Genomic DNA, 5213 nt, shown 5'->3' on the forward strand with positions numbered 1-5213 from the left:
AAGGACCAGAGTGAACATCTGGGTCTCTGCTCCCGACTTGCCCTGCTTTTAATTCCGTGACTTTGGAGAGAGGCCTTTCTTGTAAAGTGGGGGTCCCTCTCCCCTGCGTCGCCCGCTTCACGGGATTGTCGTGAAGGGCAGATGAACTGGTGTCTCGGAAAGTGCTTTCTGAGATGCAAATGCGCTGCGCATTGTTTTTCTGTGACACTAGAGGGGGCCTTCAGTTGGGGAAAAGATCGTGTGTTTACCGTGGCAGGGACGCAGGAGCGAACTGTCAGTGGGCAGAGACTTGAACTGGGGATTGCTTCAGAGGAAGAAGAACTTAGGCCGGAGCAATCCTTATCTTGGGAGAAAGGTGAAAGGCAACTCAAAGGTGTGCCTGGGATGGTGGAAGGAGCGTGGATTTTAGCCAGACCTAAGTTCGGCCCCTGCACTCCCTCACTATGCAGTGTCTTAGACAAGTTACTTCAACTCGGAGCCCCGTTTCCTTATCTCTGAAATGAAGTGGTTCTTGAGGATTACATGACTTCAGGCCTAAAGGGCCTTGCACAGAGTAGGTGAACAGTGAACGGAAGCTTTCTTCCTCTACCAGTCAGTGTGTGATGAGTCGTTCACTAGTGCAGTGGTTCTCAACCTTGGCCGCACATCAGAATCACCGGGGAATCTTTTAAAAATCCTGATTTCTGGGCCTCATCCTCCGGAAATTCTGTTTCTTTGTTATGGGGTGGGGCCACAACATTAGTAACAAAGAAACAGAATTTCCGGAGGATGAGGCCCAGAAATCAGGATTTTTAAAAGATTCCCCGGTGATTCTAATGTGCAGCCAAGGTTGAGAACCACTGCTCCAGTATGTTAGTGTTGAAGGGATGGGATTCTCTCTTCCCCACATAGCTTTCTGGCAAATGGAAAGAGAATTGTCTGACAGTAGGGGAAGAGCAGTGGTGACTATTTAGTTTTGTAGTATTTGCTTACTACGTTTTCCTACTCTACAGCTATCAAAAAGAAGCCCTTAGCATTCCTAAGCAACAGCTTCTTGAGGTTCTTAAGAATAAAGGAATTTCTGAGTACTCATTTGGGATAATAAAGATGGAGGCTTGGGGGGTGGGGGGGGGCGCAGAGACCAGTATTGACAAATCTCGCTCTTACCATTTTTTTGTTTCTATTTTTTCTCTTCTCCCTTTTCCAGGGAGAAGGCATTGGACTGAGAAAGGTTTAGTCCAGATAGGATTGACCTGAGGAAGGCTGAGTTTTCTTTTAATTTATTGATTTGAGAGAGAGAGAAACGTCAGTTTGTGGTTCCACTTATTGATGCATTCATTGGTTGCTTCTTGTATGTGCCCTGACCAGAGATCAAACCCACAACCTTGGCATATCGGGTTGATGCTCTAACCAACTGAGTTACCTGGCCAGGGCCAAGAAAGGCTGTTTTCTGAACTAGACTTGACATCTCAGCTCAGACCTTGGTAACTCAGGCAGCCCTGACGTGCTTTTAACGGCACCTGCGGCACATTAAGGACATAGCTTGCCCTGTCTTTGTCCCTCTGTATGCCACAGTTGGGTTTACTTACTCCACCCTAATCCCAGGCTGTGAAACCAAGTAGGTTTTATTTTTTGTTTAATTATTTGATTTATTCTTTCATTCAGAAAACATTTATCGAGCACCTATTAATTGTTATATGCTAAGGCAGGTAAATAAGGAACAGACCTAATTTAGTGGCTCAGGTGACCAACAACAGGTCGACTTCCTGCAAGCCCTCCATCTTCTCTTGTTTCCCAGGTCTGGTGATCAGATTCCTGCCATGTTCAGAGAGCCAAACCCAAGAGCCCTGGGCATCTATTCTCTGATCCATATCTGAGCTTTGACCTTTTCCTGCTCGTCTGCCTCTAAGACTGGAGTCTCAGTGCTGAGTCCCACCCCCCAGGGTTCCATCTAACTCTGAGGACATCCTCAGTGAAGCCCTCTAGACCATGGTCCACTTAGTCCTCAACACTCTCCCCATTGGGTGAAAGGTGAAAGGGGAAAAAATAAGAGAAGAAAAGAAGGCCCATCTACTCTGGAATCTCCACATAGGGTTGGCGTCTGGACTCCCTCTCTCTGAATCTATATGCCTGCCTGTCTTCATGATGATGTTGAACTGCCCCTGCCAAGCTTCCTCCTGGCTCTGCCAGGTTATACTTCTCTGTGTCCAGGAAATGAGGTGACTTGTTTCTACCTCCTCTTCTGTACTGTCCATACTAATGCACCCCAAACGCTGGGGCACGGAGAGTTCTGGGTAGAGCTGCAGAGCAGGCAGCATTTCTTGCCCTTCCATTCCTCTTCTCACCCGCAGGAGGCTTTGGTCAGAGTCCTTTCCCGTGTCCTAAAAAATCCTCTCTTTTCTTCAATTAGAATGCCAGAATCTCGAGGTAGTCTTAGCTAACGATTGATCTGATGTTTAAATGGCACTTCGGCATTAGGGACAGGCTGGGCTCTCCCTGGTGGACAGATGTTCTGCAGAAAATGAGCTGGCTAGCTCTTACCTATACTTGGAGGAATGTGTGGCCAGATGCTGAGGGCAGTGGGCTTTCTGGAGTTCATGGTTATCCAGTCTGTCCTTTAGAGTGGTCTGCCATGGAGTAAATAATGGTATTTTTTCAGCAGCACGCAACTGAAAATTTTCCATCTTTGCTCCCTCTCCTTTGTGAGGCCATGTTAAAAATAACCCTCCATAGAGTGAGCGTGAGAGGAGAGAGAATGAGCATCACCAAAGGGTATCATGTTGCTAGAACTGTAATCATTGTTATTAAGTCTAAAAATATTTTAGGAATAAATTGGAAAAAAATCTTTACCTGTAAACATGATACATTAACTATATTTGTTTGCTAGGGTTTTGCAATAACAAAGTACCATAGTGGCTTACACAACAGAAATTTATTTGTTCACAGGAAAAAAAAAAGGCTAGAAATCCAAGATGAAGATGTCAGCAGTGTTAGTTTCTTTTGAGGCCTCTTTCCTTGGCTTGTAGATGGCCATCTTCTCTCTGTGTCTTCATAGTTTTCTCTCTGTTCCTGCCTGTGTCCTGATCTCTTCTTCTAAGAACACTAGTCAGAGTGATAGGGCTAGCCCACCCTCATTTTAACTTAATTACCTCTTTACAGACTCTGTGTCCAAATACAGTCATATTCTGAGGTACCTGAATGAGTAGGACTTCAATATGTGAATTTGGGAGGGGGCACAATTTAGCCCATAAAAACTCATCAGAACTTTCATTTCGTAGAATACCCTTTCAGTCTTTAACCATATATAGCTGTATTCACTTTATGCTCTTTTTTCTTTTTTTAAAAATCCTCACCTGAGGATATTTTCTCCCTTGCTTTTCAGAAGATTGGAAAGCGGGGAGGGAGAAAGAGAAATAGCTACAGTGACTGCCCCCCCCCCCACGCCTGACAGGGGGCAGGGAATGAGCCTGAAACCCAGGTACATGCCAGAATTGAACCTGCAACCCTTCAGTCCATGGCTGACGTTCCAACCACTGAGCAAACCGGCTAGGGTGCACTAATTGACTTTTTAATAAAAATTCCCAGGGAGGATATTTATTTGTTTCACATTTAGCTGGGGTGTGAGTGAGTGTAATTTTTTTGGGGAGGCCCAGAACCTTTTCTCCATGGCTCTGGACAGGTATGTGAAAAATGTAATGCAAGCTAAAAAAGCGAAATGTGCTCTAAAAGTGAAAAGGTTGTAGGCTCTTGCTGGGAGGTTACTTTGCTCTGAGATTTTAAGTAGGGAAGTTTTAAGGAACAACAGGGTCAGCAGAAACAGTGTATTTAAAGGGGAGAGTGGAGATGAGACTGGAGAAGAAAGCAGGCGATATGCAGGCCCAGACTCAGAGTTTGGATTTAACTCAGAGTTTGAAACAGGTAAGAGCCCTTGAATGTTTCAGGGCCTGAGAGTGATGTGCATTAAGATTATTATGGCTGGATTGTTGATATCAATGGCCTTAGGGAGTCTCAGAATTGATGCATCACCAGCTGTTTGCCTCCCCAGAGGGCAGAAGTGTTCTATTTCTGACTCTACTGCAGATTCTCTTTTCTGCTGTCTGTGTTTGCAGTTTGTACCCAGTGGTTGCTTTCAGGCCCTTTCACCCACCAGCAGCTTCATGTTGTTGACTCTGATTGCTGACATTTATCTATGCACTTCATTTTCCTGATAGTCTTATTTATATATTTATTTGTTTTTGTATTTGCTTCTGTCTCATAATTTGGCATTTAGGAAAAAACCTTGGCCTTTTTTGAACAGTGCCAAGCCAACCAGAATACTACTTTTATTTGTGTGATAAACTGACACATGAATATAGGGAAAAGGAAACATCCTCAGTTCTTACTCACATTTATTTATTGAGTTCTGAGACGCTGTATCTTTGCTGCTAAAGCCATTGTGTTTTCCTCAATGTTTTTGTTTTTAGAGCTGGTCTGGAAGCCTGGATTCAGGAGTTACACAAATATAACAGCAAAAGCTGGTGACATTCATTCATATAATAAATCTTTGAGTGCTTGCTGTGTGCCAAGCACTGTGCTCGGCTCTGAAGAGGCCCATTAGAGGGATGCATAAATAGACATGATCTTGCTGTCATGGAGTGTACCATGGAGTGAGACAGACAAAAAAAGCATTAAACAAAAAATTGCAAGTAAATAGAATTTAAAATGGTAACAAGTGCCACAAAGCAAAAGTAAATGGTGTCAGTGACTTTTGTCTCAATTTTTTTTTGAAAAGGTAAATGGGTGTGAGGAGAGAGAAAAAATGGGGTCCTGATTTATGTGGATATCAGGGAAGATTTTAAACATTGGGAAAGGATGAGTAGAAGTTAGCCAACGAAGTGTGTAGAAAAGAATACTCCTAGTAGAGGGTACAGTTTGTGCAAGGCCCAGAGGTAGGAAAATTTTTTACTCTTTTGATGGCTTTAAGAAAGGCTACGGTGGTTGCAGCTTAGGGAGGTAGGGGCAACAAAAACAGGCTGAGGAGGTGGGCAGGGCTTTATCATCCAGGGCACGTGATGGGAAGGATTTCATCTTTATCCTAAAAACAGTGTAATCATTTTATAGCTTTTAGGGGATTGGTGAAGAATTTATTTATTTATTTATTTATTTATTTTTAATTTTTATTACAAAGGGTATTACATATGTGTCCATTCCCCCCGCCCCCACCCTAGACAGTCCCCTAGCCTCCCCTATCCCCC

The sequence above is a fragment of the Myotis davidii genome, unplaced genomic scaffold, assembly GCF_000327345.1.
Source record: "Myotis davidii unplaced genomic scaffold, ASM32734v1 scaffold223, whole genome shotgun sequence".
In the NCBI taxonomy this organism is placed as follows: domain Eukaryota; kingdom Metazoa; phylum Chordata; class Mammalia; order Chiroptera; family Vespertilionidae; genus Myotis; species Myotis davidii.